The sequence below is a fragment of the Hipposideros armiger genome, unplaced genomic scaffold, assembly GCF_001890085.2.
Source record: "Hipposideros armiger isolate ML-2016 unplaced genomic scaffold, ASM189008v1 scaffold_30, whole genome shotgun sequence".
Lineage (NCBI taxonomy): Eukaryota > Metazoa > Chordata > Mammalia > Chiroptera > Hipposideridae > Hipposideros > Hipposideros armiger.
In genome coordinates this window covers 6,137,410-6,161,708 of record NW_017731380.1, presented here as the reverse complement: position 1 = coordinate 6,161,708, position 24,299 = coordinate 6,137,410, and the positions used below count along the sequence as shown (strand labels likewise).

General features: G+C 34.6%; 1 pseudogene; it reads right to left on the bottom strand.

Moving 5' to 3' along the window:
• The window catches only part of LOC109379849 (transmembrane protein 258 pseudogene), a 70,441-nt pseudogene that overhangs the window by 24,900 nt on the left and 21,242 nt on the right, over positions 1-24,299 (bottom strand).

The window sequence follows — 24,299 nt, the reverse complement described above, 5'->3', positions numbered from 1 at the left end:
TTCTGGCCTGATTTCTTCAGCTAATATGTATCCTCCCTGTACTATCAATTCTTGTGACCCAAGGGCCTAGAACAATATCTATAATTGAATTTAATTAATTTCACTCTCTTTTTGTAGATTTGATATAATCTGTTATTAATATTGTGAATCTGGCTTTATTTTTTTAGAATTTTAATAATATATTTTTCTCACCCTATACTTTATATCATGGTATCGCTTTGTTTTAGATGTCTGCTGTACATAGCACATAGTTAGATATAATTCTAACCTTTCTTGGAACTGACAGAGTGTATAACTTTGTAGCTATTTATTTTGTCTTTATTTTATATAAATTGTCTAGATTTTTTTATATTTACATCTGGTAATTTTCAAAAATTACAGATTTGTATCAGTTTTTTTGCAAACAAGACATCACCCAGTTTTATGTGTAGAGAAAACTTTAAAGAAAACAGGGATTGTGGCGAAAAACCACAAATAAGCTAAGAAAGGTCTTGAAATTCAAGATCAGATATCAATGTTACTATGAATGTGTCATGTTCTAGGAATTTTGGACTGAATCATAGGAAAGAACTTACTGGATAAAGTTTAAGAACAAGATAAAAAATACAAAACTTGCTTTTCAGTGCAGAAGTAAGAAATTATGACATGACTTAAAATTAAAGAAATAAGTTTTTCATTTGCATCTGTAGTTGTATGACCAGGAGGTCATTATATCCAGTTTAGGTCAATAGGATAGGAGGTTGTGGTCTATCTCAGGAATAAGATTATAAGTCTGTGACATCCCAAGATGGACTATTACCATTGGGAACGCCACACTTTAAGGCTTCAAAAGACTATAACTTGAGGAAAAGGATGGACATGAAAAATATCCATCCTTCAATATCAGAGATGGAAAAGAAGCTTAATTTTCCCTACCTGGTCTGTTGAAAAAAAATTCACGTCCTGGGAATTTGTAAACATTGGCTGGTACTTCAAGTAGGTGTGAGCTTCAAATTTATATTAGCCACATAATCTGAGGCTCTTTAAACCAACAGTTAAAGGTAAAATTTTCTCTAACACTAGTGACAAATCTGCTGTATATGACACAGCAAATACAAAAGCATTCTACAGCAGTGTTATTTAGGGAGTGATGTGTGGATTGGCATTGGTTCATGAACTGTTTGCTACCCATCACTGACAAGATAATTACAGAAAATGAGAGTATTAGAAATGGTTATAGCAATATGACAGTAATTAATATAAATTTAACTAATATATTTTTAAAAACTAGTAAATTTAACTTTATGTCTCTGTTCATTAATTTATTCTATTAATTTATTATTATTTTATTTCAAAAAGTAAAAATTTATGATGGATTTGAAAGAAAAAAAGTGGTTCTTCATTACTGATAATTTGAGAAGCGAACATGTCCCATGCAAGATGGCAGATAATTCAATGAAGTCTAGCTTACAATGCAAGACACAAGAGAAGAGAATAAAATAGACACTATGATTAGAAGTCTGTATAAATAAAGATAGAATGAGACTTCAGATAATATAATTTATATGATTAAATAATTAAGTTTAAAAACAGCAGAATAGAAAACAGAAAAATAGAACATTACTACATAAATTAAGCATAAATTGATTGAATAACAATTAAATTTAACTTTAAGAAATGAAAACATAAATAAAAACTCAGTGGAAAAATTAACAATCAAATTAGACATAGTTGAACAGAAAATAAAATAAAATAAAATTTTAGGATTATCTTTTATGTAGCATAGAGAGTAAAAAAATGAAATAGGACATGAAACAGAGGTTATGAGAAAAGCTACACATAAAAATTGCCTCTATATAACTATGCAATATACCAAAAAGAAAAGAAAAAAGAGAAGTAATCATATTCAAAGAGATAATGGATGAGAATTTCTCAGCATTATTAACCCATGAATGCCTAGAAGTGGGGTACACAATAAATTCTTAGCAAGATAGTTAAAATCATTATAAGAAAGTTGACGAAAAAGAAGGTAGGCAGTCTTAAATGCAACCAGAGATTATAAATAGAGTTAATGTAAAACAATGACACCTAAGGTTATAGGTAACTTTTCAAGAGCAACATAAATGCCATAATTTAATAAGGGAGGGGGGAATATATTTTTAAATTGTGTAGAGAAAATATTTGTGAAAACTCAGTTTTATATATCACTAGTTTATTAGGCATTTTCAGGAAGTGAGCAAGAGGGAGAATAATACTCGCTTGTCATTTCCAAAAGAGAAGACTGAATGATGTACACCAGAAAGAAGAAATTAAGGCAAGGAAAAAGGAATGAGATATATAAAGCAAAAATGAGCCATCTAAATGATAAGTATGTGGGCGAATGTGAATAATCTCTGAGAATACAAAATAATTATTACTGTAACAACAATGACAATTTTTATTGGCTCATGGATACTAAATATTATCTAAAATCTAAGCATTAAAATAAGTAAAAAACTTAAACATTTTTAAAAATCTGTAAAATTTTCTGATTTAGGGATTTAAAAGTTGTGATTTTTGTGAGAATCAAAGAAATAATTAGTATCATTAGAGTTGCTAAGTATATAGGTTAAAAGTTTAATGATTAATACCAACAGTAGATAAATAAGATGATTTATTTTCATAGCTCAATGGTAAAACATGAAATAGAGAAAACAATCAATCCACGAAAATAAAAGTCAGGATAGTTGGGGGGTGGGAGGCAGAAAACAAATAGAGAGGCAGAAAGTAAATAGAAAGTAAAAATAAGCATAGAAATTATTAAAAATCAGTAAACATAACATATATAATTGGACTGAGCTTTGTATTTAAAAGACAGAGGTTTTCAAAATAATAACCTAAATAAAGCTGGTACACCTCCAATACTATAAAAATAAATATACTTGTAAAGATAATATATCGATCTAAAATGGATCTTTAATGATAACATAGTAGGGACATACTGAAAAATGTAACACCTGAGAATTTGTGTTTTATTTAGCTTAATTCTAACTATAGACAAACACTAATTGCATAAATATTAAAAAAATGGACAAATCCACCACCAAGATTTTTAGTGTACTTATTGCAGTTATTGATAGGTTGAGCAGAAAATAATATTAGTAAGAATATAAATTACTTGAACAATTCAGTGAACAAATATACAGTCTCATGCATATACATAATATCTACACCTATCATATAGCGAATTTAAAATTTTTTCAAGCACATATACACTTAGGAAATTAAATAAAAACTAGGCCACACACATGAAAATATCTTAACAACAGCAAAAGTTTAGGAGAGTAATTGTTGCACAGAACATATTACATACAATTTCTGAGAATCTTTTAATTTGCTGTTTTTGCCTTCAATTTTTTCTTATGCAAAGTGTCTGTTAAACCCTTTTATTGGGTCTTCAGAAAAGTCATGACGCATGTTTGCAACATATGGCACTAGTTCACTTCTGGAAGTACTAGAGGTATTCACGTCTATGTTATTGCTATGTCATTTGACAGCTGACAGTTCTAGCTTCATTCTAAAAAAAAATTGAGCAATTTGGTTGAGTTTTGGAGATTTTATAACAAGTTGAAGATGGAAGACAAAATTGTGCATTTTTGCCATATTTTTCTGTTTTACTTCCATAAAGGGAAAAATGCGCATCAAGCTTGTGAAAAGTTGCATGAAGTTTATGGTGACAATGCTCTACAAGAACATCAGTGCCAGTGATGGTTCATGAAATTCCACGCTAGTGATTTTGATCTCAACAACGCTCCTTTGTCAGGGAGGCCCACTGAGGTTGGTGACGACAAAATAAGGCATTGATTGAGTCAAACCCATGTTACATGACACGAGAGATTGCAAAAACATTGAACATCCATCATTCAAGCATTCACAACCACCTGAAGAAGCTGGAATATGTAAGCAAGCTCAATATTTGGGTTCTGCATGAACTCAAAGAAGTTCATTTGAATGTGCATATAAACATCTGCAATATGTTCATTAAATGTGAGGGAAATGATCCTTTTTTGAAGCAACTGATAACTGGTGATGAGAAGTGGACTGTTTACAACAATGTAGTGTGCAAACAGTCTTGGTCCCGACGTGATTTGCCTCAAACGACATCGAAAGCAGACATTCATCAGAGGAAGGTTATGCTCTCAGCGTGGTGGGATTTCAAAGGTGTCGTGTTTTTCGAGCTCCTACCAAGGAACCAAACAATCAATTTGAATGTGTACTACTGGCAATTAAGCAGTTTGAATGCATCCATCATCCAGAAACGTCCAGAGATCATTAATTGTAAAGGAGTTGCGTTCCATCACGACAACACGAGACCACACACAAGTTTGATCACCCGTCAAAAATGACGAGCTCGGATGGGATGTTTTGCCAAACCCACCGTATTCTCCTGACCTTGCGCCATCAGACTTCCACTTGTTTCAAAACTTCAAAACTCCTTGCATAGTATAACATACAATTTAGATGAGACTGTAAATCAGCACCTTTTGCAGTTTTTCGCAAATAAAGACAGGTCCTTCTATGAACAAGGAATTATGAAGCTCACTGAAAGGTGGCAAAAGGTTATCGGACAAAACAGGCAAATATCATTAATTGATTTTGTTCTTTATATAAATAAATGACGTTTGAAAAACATAGACAAACTACGTCATGACTTTTCCGACGACCCAATACCATCTTCAAACAATTAGTTTGTATTCATATTAGTGGATTGTAAAAGCTCACTACACATTCTAGGTAATTTCTATTAACCTGACTTGATTTTTGCAATACTTTAAAGAATTATTGTTAATTTTGATAAAGTCAATTTATCATATTTCTTTTGTCTATATTTTTAGTGTTCTAAGAAACCTTTACCTATCCCTTTTCCCATGAAAATATTTTCTACCTTCCTACACACCCTACTGAAGACAAGCATGTTAATATAGTTTTCTTTTGCTTGGCTTTTACCCGCAAAGACTCCCTTACCAATACTCAGGTGTCTTTAAGTATAATATTAATTCCATAAGCTTATTAAAATAGTTATTATTATATTTATTAATATTTAGCACCATGTGTAATTGATATATGTGCTCATTAGTGCTTCTTGAAACACACTTCACATTGTGGTATGTTTCTTTATTTTTTATTCTTAATTTTTTGGCCAAAGTGCATTTTCTAGTAATATTTAATGTTCTGGTAATATTCATGTTAACATTCTGAATTCTTACATGGCTAAAAATCTTCTTTATTTTGTCTTAGTCCTTATATGATTATAAAGCTAAAAAAGCCACTGTGGATTTAAAGTAATTTTTCTTTTGCTGAGAAATTTGAGGCTAAACATTCTCATTCTGTTGGATATAAACTGTAAAAACACTGTAGTCTGAAAAAAAATCTGATTTTTTGTGTGAAATATTTAAAAATAAAAATTCATCTATTACTAAATTGGGGAAAACACAGGCAATCTTCTTCACCTGTTTTTTATTCTTTTATTCATTTTATTCTCTTATTTTGGATCTACTCTTGGATGTTTATTGGAACTCCTCAATATGTACTCCATGTCTTTTAGCTTATATTTCATATTTTAAATCTCTTTACATCTTTTTATGTTCAGGAAGATTTTCTTAGCTTTTTATCTACATCAATTTTGCTATCCAGGCCTTATATCAAGTTAAAATTATTATTGGAATAGGTATACTTTTTTTAAAATTCACCAAATCCCTCTTTTTAAATAATCATCTGTGCCTATTAAATGTGTACAAGGTCTGACAATTAAGTTCGCAAACTCATCCCAGAAAAAGTGCTACATACCTCACTGCTGAATATCACTACAGTCACCTTCGAAGTACTCCCCTTGGGAAGCTATGCACCAATGCCAGTGCCTAGTCCACCCTTCAAAGCAATTTTGGAACTCTTTTTCTGGAATGGCCATCAGAGCTTTCATCGTATTACCCTTGATGCTCTGAATGTCATCAAAATGTCTTCCTTTAAATATTTCCTTTATCTTCAGGTAAAGAAAGAAGTCATTGGGGGCCAGATCAGGTGAGGGCGGGGGGCAGGGGGTTCCAATACAGTTATTTGTTTACTGGCTAAACACTCCCTCATAGACAGTGCCATGTGAGTTTGTGCATTGTCATGATGCAAAAGCCATGAATTGTTAGTGAAGAGTTCAGGCCATATAACTTTTTCATGCAGCACTTTTAGCACTTCCAAATAGTAAGCTTGGTTAACTGTTGATCCAGTTCACATAAATTCATATGAATAATCTCTCTTATATCAAAAAGGTTAGCAACATTATTGCAACAATTTCGCTAAATTAATTGTCAGACCTACTATGTTTTTTATTAGATAAACATCATCTTTTTCAGATATCTCTATTATTTATGTTTTCTTGGCAGATACTTTTACTTAATATCAAAGTGTTAACATCAGATGTTTGGTGATATTTCTATTACATTAATTCATGTTTCATGAGGGTCTGTGCAAACTCTACAGAGGATGTTGTATTGGAGTCCTCTGCAGCAATGGGGGACTGGTTGCCTTCTCCAGGTACCTGAGGCAGCTGTGGTTGTTTCCATCAGGGACCTACAGGACTTCCTAAGACACTGTGTACTTTAGACCCCAAAAGATTCAGCTGACAAGGCCACCAGCCACTATTTTGCACCATCTTCCCAGAGAAGCAGCCAGCAGTGCTTCTAACAAAAGCCTCACATTTTTACCACAGACTGGCTTTCTACCTTGTTTTTTGTTTTTGTGTCAGTTGTTTGTTTGTTTGTAGTTTTATTCTGGTTCTGTTCAAATAATGCATAAGGTCCCTTCTTGGTTTTAAGAAATTATTAGTTTATTTATTTTATTTTTAGGTTCTACAATATTTCAGTTTAATGTGCTTTGAAGATAGAAACTGCCTTGAATTTCTTTGTAGGGGAATGTAATCTACTTATATCTTCCAAATAAAAGCCCACCAAGCAAAGATAATAATCTCCTTAATAATACCTTGTTGGTACATTTATTAAAGTAGAATTTAAAATAGGCTGTAAGTACAAGATCTGATAATTAAGTTTGTGAACTTGTTGCAATGATGTTGCTAACATTTTTTTATATCAGAGGGGTTATCCATTATGAATTTGTGCCAACTGGACAAACAGTTAACCAAGTGTACTATTTGGAAGTGCTGAAAAGGCTGCATGAGAAAGTTAGGTGACCTGAACTTTTTGCCAACAATTCATGGCTCTTGCATCACGACAATGCACCAGCTCACAGGGCACTGTCTGTGAGGGAATTTTTAGCCAGTAAACTAATAAATGTATGGGAACACCCTCCCTACTCACCTGATATGGCACCCAGTGACTTCCTTCTTTAACCAAAGAGAAAGGAAATATTGAAAAGAAGACATTTTGATGACATTCAGGACATCAAGGGTAACAACAACAACAGCTCTGATGGCCCTTCCAGAAAAAGATTTCCAAATTGCTTTGAAGGGTGGACTAGGCATTGGCATTGGTGCATAGCTTCCCAAAGGGAGTACTTGGAAGATGACCATAGTGATATTCAGCAATGATATATGTAGCACTTTTTCTAGGATGAGTTCACGAACGTAATTGTCTGACCTCATATTTTGCATGTCAATTTCCCATAAAAACTATGAACACTTTAAAGTCAGTGATCGTATATTGGAAACTGTTAGTATCCTACATAATATTCATTCTCTTCTTCTTCTGTCCTAACAGATTTCAATTTATATTGGAGTGGATATCTGCCAGCTAAAAGTATATTTCCTTCCTCCTTTTCAACTAGAAGTAGATATTTGACACATTTCTGACCACTAGGATGTAAGCACAATTTGTTGAATATGGTTCCTTGGAAGGTTCTTTATTAGAAGCTAACCTTTTGTTCTTTGTTCTTCTTCCTGCCCAGAATATGGACAGCCTTGCTGCCTTTATAATATAATAGTAGGATATAGAGTTTTTCATTCCCATAGCTATGAAATACAATCACTATCCTGGAGTATATTGTGTTAATCAGATCATACACTCACAGCTGAATCAAGATACAATGTCCAGGCATCTTTAGAAGATGATTTATATACACCTAAATTCCTGGAACAATAACTCCCTAGGGAAATACAACTCACTTAATTGGCTTAGTCTAAGCAACACGTATCCCTGGACCTGGAACTAATTTCTTTCAAACTACTTGGCTGACATACAATAGGGAAGCAGTAAAATGGATATTAAGAAGTCATTCACAATATGGACCCTGTAATCTTTATTTTCAGTTACCCAATGTACATATAGGTCCCTTCCCTTATTTATACTCTCAAAAACTTCGTGCCTGCATAAATTAAACTATGTCAGAAGATATCTCAGCTCCTCTTCGTCTAATATTTCACAGGATCCATTAACAATAGTTAGGCCCCACTTTTACCATAATGCTCTCCCTGGCCTTTTCCTTTATGCCATGTTATCTGTCTTCCCCTGTGCTTCTAATTCTCTTTTGCCTAATTTTACCATTTCACTTGTCTTACTTGACGGCAATTATCATATTATTTGTCTGATTACCCCAACTAAAAAAATCTTATTGTTGCTAGATCTCCTTTGTATATATCAGTTGTTAATCAATATTTGGATATACAGGATAGTCAGTAAGTATTTACTGAACAGTAAGTGATTCTATCAGGTCTATTTTAGTTTGTGTTGTTTTGACATTATTTTGATATTATTGGAATATTAAGAAAAAGAGTGAAGACTAAAGGTAGCTATTTAAATTAAAGTTTTAAAAAGGTTTTTGTCCTTGTTGCATTTAATATTAGAGCAGCACTGTTAATATGTTAACTACTATAAGCTTAGAATGGGATATAATGCCCAAAGAAATTTAAAATATAACTATAATTTGAAAAATAGTAATGGACAAGTTTTAGGTTAAAAAAAATCCAACTATTTAAACAAGTTTTTGCTCAAGTGTGCATGTGTCCCTCTCTCTCTCTCTGTCTCTCTCTCTCACACACACAAAACATGCACTTATGCTCATTGAAATGTCAGCATTTATTTCCTTAGAATGATCAGTTATGTTGTGATGATGCTACACAAATATGATTATGAGATGCGATAGCTGTATAGCATGCCTAACTGCACTTATTTTAAATGTTTTCACTTGTACCATTTCTTTTTTCAAAAAAAAATAATTCCAATAATTATTTTATTTTAAAAAATAAGAGTAATTAAGGCATGGCAATATATCATTCTAAGGATTTTTGAATAAAAAGGACAGACTAAAATATCAAAATCTTAGTTTTCTGAAAAGAACATTTTCTTCTCTAATTAGAAGTCATGAATTTAAATAAATCTGGGAATGTTTAGAAAGATATGAGCATAACAATGAACAAATTTATATTTAGTAAAAAGGCAAATGTAGATACAGACATAGTGCTCAACCAGTTTATTTTTAAACTGCAACAATAGCCATAAATATATTTTTAAAATTCTGTCTATACATCTCCATGTAAGGCTATGAATAATGTCCAGGTTAAATGAAAATGTTCCCAATTGAAGTGTACCATTATCCACTCTATCTTTTAGCAGCTTCACATGTACAGTTCTAAGGTAAACATGCAGTCGCATACTTGGAAATTTTTATTTTGAATCTTGACAGCACATTTCCAAAGGTATAACATCTTAATCAAATTTAAAAATAAAACATCCCAGTGCTGGGCTCAGTTGTAAATCTAAAATTATATAACATACATGTCTTTATGCTTTGTCAATTACATTTGAAATAGGGGACTGTTTGTTTCAGCCCTTCTAAAAATGAGACGAGGATGAGAAAACAACCTATTTCCTTATTAGGTTCAGAAGTCAAAGGACTCAACCAGGAGCCGCAGGCTTCAAGAGCATAGAAGATTAAGACATATATTGGATTCATGATGGAGGGCAGAAAGTTCATTTTCAAAATAAAACAGAATTTTATTCATATTCCTTTTAAAATTCAGATTGCCATTTGCCAGCTGACCTGTGACACGGCAGCAGTGTATTACATTTTCAATGAGCAGTCTGTCTGGAGCTGCTCGTGGAAGAAACTGCTTCCTGGTTTCTAGGTTTGTATTTTTTTAAGTAAGATATTGTTGTCAGAATTTTAGATGGTTCAAACAGGGGCAAGGTAACATATTTATTTTTAATAAGGATGAGATGTAAAATAGTATAATCATCAGCATTATGCATGGAGTAATCCTGTAAAAAAATCATAACAGCTCAGGTAAAATGTGTATATGGAACCATCAGAGATGGGGATGCCAGCATCTCAATGAGAAATAAGGGCAGGACAAAAAATGAATCTTTATTTAAAAAATAAATACATGTGAATGCCTTCTTAAACAAGTTTTGGTAGAGTGCAAGTCAAGACAATGTCTTCTATAGTAAGGGACTAGATTTATCCAGCTCACCATCTGTCAAAATTATATTATGGGTGACACATATGCATAGATACAAGACCACTGATTTTCATATATATTAAAACCTGAAACTACTGCAGCATATGAAAACCTACAAACTGTTAAGCCAAAAGGCTTACATCTAGAACTCTTTTTTTCTTTTTCCTCTACGTTGTTTTAATTCTATTCTCTCTCTGACCTGCAATCAGGAGAAATGGACATATAGTCATTGGAAATACATGAAATTTAAATTTCATTTAAGAAAGCACAAAACAGAAACTTTTAAAAAATATAAAAATAAGAAAGAGTATGTGCCTTTCCTTAATTTTTGGAGCTGCTCTGGTGGGTGAATATATCTAGTATATACATCTAAAATTGCCCACGAGTGGTTTTAAGATATGGATGGAGGATAACCTTAATGTCAAATAAATGAAGTTGATGTTTGTAAAAACGGAAAACTAGCAATAACGATAACGCATGTTGCTAGTTGAGTCATTCTTTTTTGTAGTTTTTATATTTATATTGGATAAACCCACTTACTTTCCATGAAATGTTTAAATACCTTTGATTTTAAACATTTGGCTTTTTGTGTGTGATTTTGTAGCCAATGGAAAATGTGAAGTCATTTTATTATGTTTTGTTTTATTTTAATGATAAAATACATTTTTGAAGTGCACACAATTTTCCATAATATCCAAAACAAAAGGAAAATCTTTTGATTCTCCTAGAAGGAAGGAAGGAAGGAAGGAAGGAAGGAAGGAAGGAAGGAAGGAAGGAAGGAAGGAAGAGAGGGAGGGAGGGAGGGAAGAAAGAAGGGAAGAAGGAAAAAAGAGAATCCTTAAAATAATAAATTCTAAGTGCAATAGAACTACTTTGGGATATGATTTACATATGCCATATGTCAAATCACACATGCTTCTTCTTTAAAAACACAACTCAAATCCTACCAAAAGCCTGCAAATCCTGATATTCTAGCTTTATCTATACCATCTATTACTCCAGTCTGCCTAGACCTAGTTCTGTAGAACTGATATCATCACATAGCATGGAAAATTACTATCAAAATTGATGAAATTAGTATCTTTTGAGCTATAATGTGCTTGGCATATGTCACTGAGAATGTTTTCCAGTAGCTCACACATGCACCAAACAAAATTTTTAGATTCTTCCTAGTGACTAGCAGTAAATTAATTTATTTAAAATTATTTTTTTAAAGTTTCAAGCCAGTGACTTAACCAATTGAACTCCAAACAGAAAAGAGTTACCAAATTTAGCAATACAATGGGATTGAGATTGCTTCTTCGCTGAGCTAATTCTCCCAGAATCCACCGTTCATCTCATCACTCCTTATAAAATACAGAATCCTTAATTGGTCTGTGCTTCTCCAACATGTTTTTAATGAAAACGCGGCACATAACTCTTAGTTTGTTGGCTGCCAGAGCCCAATTTACAAAAGTGGGAGTGCGAGATAAGAAAAGAGTACATCTGCAGAGCAGGCTGCGCAATGAATCACACGGTGCCAGAGTTGAGTAGAATATAATTGAGTCCAACATCTCTGAGCACTTTCACCATAATTAATGATAATCTGTAACAGAGGAATCTGAGATTCCAGTTCAGAGAACTGTTTAATTAGGCCAAGTAATGAAAGCAGAAGCAGTACAAGAATATGGCCTGTCTCATGATTAATGATTCATGCTACTGAACACAAAAGTGCCGCACCGTTAACTCTAACGGATGCCGCATCCCTCTGGCATTTACAAAATAGTGAAATGCATGCATTTTTGTATTTTAAAGATGTAACTGGCAGTATCCTTTTCTGAGCTATTTACATGATAAATATGGTTCCGAAGGTAACTGTCTTCTTCACAGGTTCTTTGCTCTGGGGTAGTTTAAGATAAATATGGTAGAGGCCTCTACATTAGTATTAAGGTAAGTGCGTTCCAACACTGGAAAATTAACACTTTCACTTTCCAAGTTGGTAAAACATTATTTTCAATCTTACTTATTTTTTGTTTGTTTTAAAAACCTGTGTCTTTTATTGACCAAATTATACATTTTAATATGTATATATACATTCACTGATTAATAACACAACAAAGAAAAATAGGTTAAAGATCAAATCTAAGATACAGAAAAAATAAAATATATTTGACAGTTATTATTTTGGGGGGCCAGAGTGTAAAATGTCCTCTCCATGTACAACAATTGGGATTGCCCTGCAAGATGGGGGGGGGAGGGGGTGATAAAAGAAAGAATGGATCGCCTGAGGCTTTAACTTACAAGCCAGAAAATTATATGGGTTTTATGTCACTACTTACTCTGTTTTTCAATAAAATAAGGCATAGTACTTATTAGAAGGGTTGCAGAATTTCACTATACACATGCAAGTACTGTGATAAGACAACCTCCACAACAAAACATGCATACTCTAACCTTGACAAAATTTGGTCTCTTTAGGTGCTTGCTGTAGAAGCTTCTGTGATTCATTCAGTACTGACTGAGATTTAGACTAATTCAGAAGACACCTTAAATAGATTTGAAGAAAAGATTTCAGGATTCTCCACTTTCCTTGCCCTGACTTCCAATATATGGGGACACCTGGTCAATCACAACAATGCAACTCATGCTTGACATCCAGATGTCTCCTGTTGGCCCAAATTGAATATGTAATCTCATAGGCAATGTAATTCCAGGGTAGCCAAATAGCTTGAACCTACATAAACTCCGAACAACTGGTTAGGATATGAAATTTCAATCATTGTGTTTGAACCAAAACAAAATCCCCCAAGTTTATACACTTTTACTTAATGTAAAGAGTAGTTATCTTCCAGGAATATTTTTTTAGAAAATTATTGGTTACAACACATGTAAATGGAACAATTTTATAAGAGGCATTACAGAACCCCATATTATTCTAAAATTTCAGAAATATATATGAAATCTTTGCCTAAATCTCACTGCACAGGTTTTTTTTTTTTTAAGTCAAATAAATTTTGCTCAGCTACCTCTGTAAATATATGTGTGAACTCTATTTATACATGGAATTATTGGTTTGCATTATAATCATAGATGACATACATCATATATAAGAATAATGATTTTCTTTTAAACAAAATAACCTATATACTTAATCAAATTTTTTAAAAAGGACTTGTACATATACCTTAGCTAGTTTGATAAATTTTATATATTTAAACTATTTGCAAATAACACTATTATTGGCCGCCTGGATTGCAGAAGATAAAAAAAGAGAGAGAAAAGCTTCATGGTGTGTGAATTTCTCAATGAAGAAACCACCATACCAATTGCTTTACCATGCATAAAAATAGCTAACCTTTTTAAAACAATTTCTATATTCCAGGTTCTGGGCTTTAAAATTTAATACATTACCGTAATTATTCTTTACAATAGCCAACCTAATGAAATAGTTACTGTAATTATCCAAATGTTATACACAAAAGATGAAAGTTTAGAAGATAATTCAACTAAGATTAGTTCATCAAAATATAACATAAAAAACAACACCAACATAGTATCAGTGCCTTAACAAAATAGCACATATATTTTTCATATAAAAGAAAACCAGAAACCCTGTGGTGGCTCCAAAATGTCTTTAGGAGCCAGAATTCTCGCTTTCTGCTCTGCCTTACTCAACAGATTACTACATGATCAAAGATAGTCGGTAGAGTCCCAGCTATTACATTTATATTCCAACCAGTAGGAAAAGTAAGGAAAGAAGAAGGGATTTGTTCCGTCTTTTTTAGAAGCCATCCAATAAGTTCCATGCAACTTCTCTCCTGAAATCATATAGGCCAGAACCTAGCTGCATGGCCCCACATAACTATTATCTAGACTGGGTAATATAGACTTTAATCTTGGAAGCACTGAACTAACCTCAAATTTAGGTTTGCATCAATAAAGAAGACTGGAAGAATAGCCTTGATAGTCAGCTGGCATTGTCTTGCACAAAGAGATTTAGTGACATGCTTCCTTGCCACATAGCTGTTAAATGGTAGAACCTAAATTTGAATGAAGACAAGGATGTCTGCAATCAAATGCCATATTCTTAACTATTATACATGTATACATAGTGCCATGTACATAATAGCTTCTCATTAACTACTGGTTAATTTTATTAATTTTAACTAAATGATAACTGATATAAAAATTATATCATCATTTTACTCTAGAGTGTAAAACATGAGTATTTTAACAAAAGTAAATTATGATCTGTTCAGTCCTTCAAATTATCATTTGAATCCTATTATATGTAACTCTGAGAAAAATAAGAGGTTGGTATGAGGCATGGCCAGTTATGTAGTATTAGTTACTGGCAATATATTTCCATTTTTTTTAATCCAAAATCTACATGAAGATTTTTTTATAAGTGGATTAACAAATGTTTTGCAAGTTTTGGCTAATATTTTTAATTATACATGTGGAGATCATGATCACTTAATAATTACACATACCTGGTGATAACAATTTTAAAGTCATTAGGTATAAAATATATCACAATTTCAGAGGTGTTAAATATGAAAAATATACATCTCAGAGTAAAAGAAATACTATAGTATACTCATTGAAATGAAGAATCCAATGGATGGATTCAAATAAATCCAATAGATGGATTAAAATAGATACAAATTGAGAAAAAATAAGTAAATTATGTAACAGATTTGAGGTAACAAAAATTCAGATAAGGATAAAAAAAGTGAAAGATTAAGACCATGAAAAGTAGTAGAAAATTTACTATATATTTCTTAAGAGTTATAGAAAGAAAAGATGAAAAATTGGGAAGATACATTGAAGGAATGTTCAGGAGTTTTCCAAAATGTAAACAAACAAACAAACAAAAATAATGATCTTCAGATTCAAAACGCTCACAGAGCTGAGAAGGACAATTTAAATGAAAAAAAAAAATCCAACCAGCAAAAACCCAAAAAACCCTAGATTCATTGTGATAGAATTTCTAACTTTCAAAGAAAAAGAGAAAAATCCAAAACCAGGAACAAAAGATAAATTACCTAAAAGTAAATAATAATTTGGATGATAACAAATATCTTCTTATAGCAAAAAATACCAAAGCTTAATGCATTAGTTATCATTAGCATTGTCAATGAAATTAACTTTCAACTTAGGTCTTTGTACCCAGTTAAAATGTCAACTGACAATGTCATGTAAATGAATATTGAAAGAATCAAATGGTTATATAAAATTGATTAAGAATAAAAGTACCAAGATATATTTCAGACAGAAAGAAATGGAAAGTAGAGTAAAACAGTAAGATGCAAAGAATAATAAAGAAGAAATCCATAAATACATTGGTTAATATAAGAAGTATGAAATTTCAAACGAGTGTAGCTCTGGTTTCTACCCAGGGTAGAAAAAGCTGGAAAAAGTGTACCTCTCAACTTGATGAAAAGAAAAAACCAGTTTATCTGCAAAATTATAACTTTTGTTGAATCTCCCAGAGAATTGAGATCTCAAGGCAACTACGTTCTCAGAAATCCAATGAAAGAAATGGATCATGAACATTGCCTCATCTGTGGCAGCACAAGTCAAATGAAACTTCTTTTCAAGCAGGAAAAATAATTCAGCTAAAACTTCTAATGAATTGATAAAGGCTGGAGTGTGGAAGACTGTGAGATTATAGTTACAGAATCCCTGAGAGCTCAGACATAGAGTTTACATCCATTGGTGGGCTCTCCCTCACAGGCTTGCCTGGATGCACAATAGAAAGATGACAGCAGGTCAGGAGACTGGAGAAAACTACCTTAAGGACTTCAGGCCTGTAGGAGAGGAGGGGCTGACCCTGCAGGAGAAAACAAAAGCTTTTCTGAGTTCTTTCTCTTCTAAGGAACAAAGTCATTAAGCTGGTGAGGCAATAGCAGGAAACCTGATTAGCCCCAGGGAAGAACTGGAAGATCTGTCCTGGTTAGGAAAAGGTAAAAATAAAAATCCCTCTTTCTTAGGGAAAGAAACTGTCCTGAACAATGACTATTAAAGGTCTTCTGCTACCAAGACATCTACCTATGACTGAGACTGAATCAGGCCAAAGAGAACCCCTGCTCCCACTCCCAGACACTATGTCAGGTAACATTGAGAAGAAACTTTTAGTCTCCTAAGGGTAGGGGATAGGAACAGAGAGAAAGAGACCCTCTCTGAGCTGCAGGTGCAGAGGGAGGTGTTCGTTTCCTCTGGGGATAGAGCACCAACATTGAGAAAAATCCTCCAGCAACCAATCCCAATTTTAAGCACACGATCATACCAGGGAAAAATGAAGCTAGTGTTGCATTAAAAGTAACCACAAAAACAACAAAACCCAAACCAACTCAACTCCTGACTAGGTTGACTCAATACCACCAACACCACCCCCGCCCCCAAAAAAAAGACATGTTCCTATTTCCAGACAAATGGTTTCCTTACACATACTTTTTTTACCTTTCTACACTGTGATTCTACACAATATGTAGAACAATGAATATAACTAATTAACTAACTAACTAACTAACTAAATATATATATCTAACCCTGAGATAACCTAGAGCTTGGACTATCAGAAAGGGAATTTAAGATAAGTATTATTAACACGTTAATAGTTCTAGTGGAAAAGATGAATAATATTCACAAATAAAAAGAATTTCAGTAGAGAGATGGAAATTATAAGAAGTGTCAAATAGGGCTAGATACAAAAATACAATCACAGAGAACAAGAATGTCTTCATCAGACTCATCATTAGATCAAAAGTGTCAAGAGGGCCGGCCGAGTGGTATGTTGGTTAAGAGTTGGCTTGGGACACCAGGTCTGAGCAGCAGGGCTCTGGTTCAGATCCCACATGAGGGCCAGTGATGCTGCACCCTCTACAGCTAAGATGGTGAACAACAGCTTGACCTGGAGCTGGGCTGCTATGAGGCGATGGTGTAGGCTGCAGTAGGGCTGGCCGGCAGCCGGCATGAGCAGCCGTCTAATGGCCAGCAAGCAACTGCCTCACCCGGGAAAAGTGCATTGATAACAAAACCAACATGGGCCAGTGAAGCGACGTCCTCCACAACTAGACTGAAGAACAAAAGGACAGCAACTTCTCTGTTCCCCTTCCCCGATTCCCCAATAAAATCTTTAAAAAAAAAAAAAAAGGTGTCAAGAAAAATATCACTGAATTTGAGGATAGGTCAATGGAAATTATACAAACTGAAAAAAGAAAAAAAAACAGAATGAGAAAAATTGAACAACATTGTAGAAAAGCTCTGAGACAATATCAAATGTTTTAATACACTAAAAGGGAAGAAAATTTTTTCTTTCTACCTTTATAGGTTCTGTGGCTATTCTAAGAATTAAATTGAGATAAAACAGATTAATAGGAGCGAAAATAAAACTATTTTAATTAAGTACTTACAAGATTCCCAGAAAGATATGATACAGACGCAAAAGCCAAATGACAGACTTTTATTCCATCCTGAGCTAAAGAAAGGGATAGGGGCTTGGGGTTTCTGGGGCCAAGGGATTGAATTCATGGGGAGGTAATAGTAGGAAATTTTGAGTAAACAAAGGTTACCCTCCTACAATATTAATCTTCTCATGAGCACATCAAAATTACAACTAAACTACAGAACAACCATCACTGGGAGTTGCCTAAAGTCCAGCTGAACCAAAGTCCTACTTCTAAGGACATACAGAAGAAACCACCTTGAGACTGGCGGAAGGGGTGGAGACACAGAACAGGCTGGTTTCACACCCGCCTGTGACAGTTATAAAATGGGGGGAACATATTGGCTCCAGAGGTCCCCCTGAAGCAGCAAGGAGTACCAGCTCTACACTAGGCTCCCCCCCCCAGGGTTCCAGTATAAGGGAGAGAAGTCCCCATAACTTCTGTCTGTGAAAATCAGAGATTTTGGCTGAGAGAGGACAGCTGAAGTCTCAGGCACTTCTCTTAAAGGTCCCCCACATGGACTTACTCGCCGACAGATTCACTCGCTCTGCTCTTCCAGTGCTGGGGCAGCAGTTTGAAATTACCAGGGGCACACAGGGAGAAACATAGTTATCTGAGTTCAGGACAAGGGCTGGAGAGGCAAGCAGCTTTCTCCCAGACAGAAGTGTTGGGAGAATCCATTGTTTCTCTGGTGAATCTTCTCCCCACCCGGCACGCAGACACAAATGGCTGCCATGTCTGAGTCTCCATCAACCCACCTAACACTCTTCATCCCTCCTTGATTATTCCCTGGGAACTACCCCACCCAAATTTTGAGCACACCCAAGGTGCTTCCAGTGGCTTTTCCATACTAAGGGCCTGTGTTGGCTCATGCTATGGATTTTCCTAAAGTGTCTCAAAGGTTCACAAAATCAAAACAAGCAGAATCAGGCTTCAATGTGTCCCTTATTTGGCTCATACACATGGCTCTGGGCAGAGCACAAGATGCCCTTGAAATTGGACTATGGGGGACACCCTCCCAGGAGGCCCTGGGGCAGGTATGCCCAGTGGCTACCTTTGGACAGAACCAGAGCATCACCCAGCTGTCTCCAAGTACAACAAACTCAACGGACAGATTGGGCAGGACCAGAGACTTTTAAAACAAATACTGCTCTCTGGAGTCAGTCCCTGTACAGCAACCACTGTAGTCTCAGCCAGTCCTCACAACCATTCAGCTCAAGGGTCAATCCCTCTTACTGACATTCAAACAGCAACCAAGGGTCAACTATAATAGGACACACACAATCCACCCAAGGGACACACCTCCAGTGCCCAGTTCAGGTGACCAAGGAGACTGTGCCTCTGGGCCCCACAACACACCTGTTACATACATAAGGCCACTCTACCAACCACCTGGAGACATAGAGCCCTACCTAACAGATAGAAAAAAGCACAGGGAGGCAGCCAAAATGGGGAGACAAAGAAAGATGTCCCAAAGAAAACAACAGAACAAAGCTCCAGAAAAAGAACAAAACAAAATGGAAACAAGCAAAATTCAGAACACTAGTTTATAAGGATGCTCACTGACTTCAGGGAGATCTTCAACAAAGAGATAGGAAACATAAATTTGAAGATAGAAACATTAAAAAAAACATAAACACAAACAGTGAGAAATAAAGAATACAATAACTGAAATGAAGAATACATTACAGGCAACCAACACTATGTTAAATGAGGCAGAGAATCAAATCAGCAACTTAGAAGATAAGATAGCATACAACACCCAATCAGAACAGCAACGACAACAACAACAACAAAAATGCAAAAAAATTAGGATAGTTCCAGGGGCCTCTGTAACAAGATACAAACATTCACATCATAGGTGTACAAGAAGAGAGAGAGCAAGGAATAGAAAACCTATTTGAAGAAATAATGACTAAAAACTTGCCTAACCTGGTGAAGGAAATAGACATACAAGCCCAGGTAACTCAGAGAGTCTCTAACAAGATAAACCCAAAGAGGGCCACATCAAGATATATTATATTTAAAATGACAAACATTAAAGACAATGTTAAGAGAGAATCTTAAAAACAGCAAGAGAAAAGCAGTTAGTTACCTCCAAGGAAGCTCCCATAAGACTATCAGCTGATTTCTCAACAGAAACTTTGCAGGCCAGAGAAGGTTGGCACAAAATATTTAAAATGATGAAAATCAAGGACATACAACAAAGATTACTCTGCAGTGAAGCATTTAGAATCAAAGAACAGGGCCAGCCGAGTGGCACATTGGTTAGGAGTTAACTTGGGATGCCAGCTCTGAGCATCAGGGCCCCGGTTTGGATCCCACATGAGGGCCAGTGACGCTGTGCCCTCTACAGCTAAGATGGTTAACAACAGCTTGATCTGGAGCTGGGCTGCCGTGAGGCGACAGCGTAGGCTGTAGTGGAGCCGGTAGGCAGCAGGCATGAGCTTTAGTGAGCTGCTGTGAGCCACCATGAGCGGCCGTCCAATGGCCGGCGAGTGACTGCCTCAGCCGGGAAGAACACAATGATAATACCAACATGGGCCAGTGAAGCAACATCCTCCACAACTAGACTGAAGAACAAAAGGACAGCAACTTGTCTGTTCCCATTTCCTGATTCCCCAATGCTGTGCCCCTTCTCTAATTCCCCAATAAAATCTTAAAAAATAAAAGAAAAAGAATCAAAGAACAGCAAAAAGCTTCCCAGACAAGAAAAAGGAGGGGAGTTCATCACCACCAAAACACTATTACAAGGAATGTTAGAGGAACTTCTCTAACCCAAAAATAAATAAATAAATAAAAGTATGAATAATATGATGCCAATAATTACATATTTATCAACAATTACTTTAAATATAAATGGATTAAATGCTCCAATCAAAAGAAGAGTGGCTGAATGGATAAGAAAACTAAACCCTTACATATGCTCCCTACAATAGAGTCACTTTTGATCAAAAGACACACACAGGCTGAAAGTAAAGGGATGGAAAAAGATATTTCATGAAAATGGAAACAAACAGATGAAAAACCGGGATAGCAATAATTATACCAGAAAAAATAGACTTTAAAGTACAGGCTATAACAAGAGACAAAAAAGGACCCAGTAATCCCACTTCTGGGTATTTATCCAAAGAAACCCAAAACAGTTCTTCGAGGGGACATGTGCGTCCATATGTTCATTGCAGCATTGTTTGCAATGGCCAAGATGTGGTGGCAGCCTGGGTGTCTGTCCATGGAAGAATGAATAAAGAGGAGGTGGTACATATATACAGTGGAATATTGCTTGGCAAGAGAAGGGAATGGGTTTTTGCCATCTGTGGAGGGATGGGTGGACCTATTGTGCTGAGTGCAGTATATCAGATAGAGAAAGACAGATGCAATGTGATTTCACTTATATGTGGAATCTAAAGAACAAAACAAACAAACAAACAAAAATAGAAACAAACTCATAGTTAGAGAGAACCTTTTGATGGTTGTCAGGTGGGAGTGGGGTTGGGAGGGTGGGTACAAAGGAGAAGGGATTAAGAAGTTCAAATTGTTTTCTACAAATTAGTCATGAGGATATAAAGTAAAGCATAGGGAGTAAAGTCAATAATATGGTAATACTATGTATAGTGCCAGGTGGATACTAAACTAGTCAGGGATCACTTCTTAAATTATATATATATATATATATATATATATATATATATATATATATATATATATATATATATATATATATATATATATATATATATGTATATATGTATGTATATATCTGTTCACTGTGCTGTGCACCTGAAATTAATGTAAAATTTTATTGAATGTCAACTGTAATTGAAAAATTAAAAATGGGGGAGAGATGAAGTGGAATAAGAGGTCCACGTTCCCAAGTATAAAACAAATAAGTCATGGGGATGTAATATACAGCATGGGGAATATAGTCAATAATATTGTGATAGCGTGGTACTGTGTCAGATGGTTGCTGGATGGTGATCACTTCTTTCGGTATATAAATGTTAAATAACTAGGATGTACACCTGAAACTAATATAATATAGTATGTTAGCTATATTTTTAATAAAAATCTTAAAGAAAAGGACATTATATGATGATAAAGGTGTCCATCAAGAAGGCATAGAAATACTAAATGTGAATGCACCACCTGACAGTGTATTCACCCCCCCCACTAGTCATTTAGTTGCCATATCACTTATCAGATCCATTGTTGTGGTGTTGTAGTGCTTCTATTCAAGGTAATCCTTATTTTACTTAACAATGGCCCCAAAGTGCAAGAGATTTGATCCGGGCAATTTGGATATGCCAAATTCATGGGATATGGAGTATAGTATAAGGAATAGAGTCAATGGAAGTGTAATAGCTATATATGATGTCAGAGGGGCATTAGATTGGGGGGAGAGGGTTATCACTTTGTGAGGGGTGAAATGTATAACTATTACATTGTTTTGTACACCTGAAACTAATAAAAAAATGAAAAAAAAAAGAAATGAAAGAATACCAAACAAATGGAGACATATGATTATGGATGAAAAGGCTCAATATTGTTAAGATATCATTGTTCCCCAAATTGATAGGAATATGTTACCCCCTATTAGACTATAAATTTTTTGAGGGCAGGAGCAATGTCTAATTTAACCCTGTAGGCTTGTGCATATTAGGCCTTCAGTAAACTTTTGAATTAATTTAGGAAAGCAAGAACATGATCAGTGCTAAGAGACATATATTAGATTCCTATTTTAGTAAAACAATCTCATGATTACATACCCCTGTTTTGTTTTGCTTTTGGTTTCAATTTTTTTTAATTTTTATTAAAGTTATTGGGGTGACATTAGTTAGTAAAATTATAAATGTTTTAAGTGTATATTTCTATAATACATCATCTATATATTGCATTGTGTGTTCACCACCTTACCCTCTTCTCCCAACACTACCCCCTGCTTACCCTCTGGTAACCACTAAACCGTTGTCTGTGTTTGTGAGGTTTTGTTTCTTTGTAAACTGAAAGCAACAAATGAACAAGACAAACAAAGAAACATACCCCTGTTTTTTAAAGAAATGTAATTTATGTTGTTTAATACGATGGAATCATAAACGTGAGGGAATTTACAACATGTAGGCCTAGTAATTTTTCCTTACATTTATGATTAAAAGGTAATTATCTAATCAGTGGAAAACAGCATAATGAATAAGGTATGGAACATAAATTGTAATGGCTGTAGAATTCAATTAGTATTTCTAAGATTTTAGATTTTTCCTGCAATGCAACATAATTCACATCTATAGAGTAATAGCAATTTTCATGTCAAGCTGGTATGAATTTTTCTATATTTCAAAACATATTTTCTTTTATGTTTATGCTCTAAAACAGGAGGTAGAACTAATAATAATATAATGATGGATATTAATAAGTGCTATGAAGAGAAGAAAATCAGGGCAAGGAGCAAGTGAAACGATGTAGGTGTCTTTAAGCCAATCCAAGGTTTTGAGAATAGGCATGGTACCCTGTTAGCTATTCGAACTTCATGCAAAAAGTTCTAATCACCTCCACTGCCAATATTCTGGTCCCGACCATATAGAAATGTAGCCTGAATTCTTTCAATAGCCTCCCAACTGATCTCTATAATTATACTCTTCCTCTCTCTATATATATATAGTTGGTTCACAACACCAAAACCAGTGGCCCTTTTAAAACATAAGTGAGATAGTGTCATTACTTTTGCTTAAAGCCATCCAATGACTTTGCATGTCTGTCAGAGTAAGACTACAAGTTTTCATGGCCCACAAGGTTCTACATGAGTAATCCCTGTCTAGCCTTCAGTTCATCTTCTGTCATGTACCTTCCTGTCCTGGAACTCAGGATGTATTCTTGTCCCAGGACCTACATGAATGCTTTTCTCTCAGTCTATGATTATTTCCACCCCCCAACACACCCCCACCCCCAACTCAAATGCATGGTGCACACTCACAAGTCCTCCATGTCTTCTCAGATGTTATTAACCTCTGAGTCTTTCACTGATTATGCTCTGTAAAATAACAACCCCACCCCCTACTAAAGCACTCTTTAATCACTTTACCTTTATTTATTTTTCTTCATCATATAATGTAAACTGACAATTTTTTTCTTATAAATATTATAAATCCACGTAAGAAATGCTTATTGAACTCTGAGTATGTTTGAGTTCCTGGAAAGGAAAGATAAGAATCAAAAGGAAATATAAGAATATTTCCCAGCTTCTAGTACAATGTCTTACATAGAGTATAATCTGAATTTACCACTATTGTATGCATATCTTGTTTAAGAGGAAACACACACATATACATATATATTATATGCACATGCAAGTGAGTAAGCACACAGTGAAAAGTCCGCGAACTTTATTGTCCGACCGTGTGTGTGTGTGTGTGTGTGTGTGTGTGTGTGTGTGTAATGTATATATTATATATATTCAA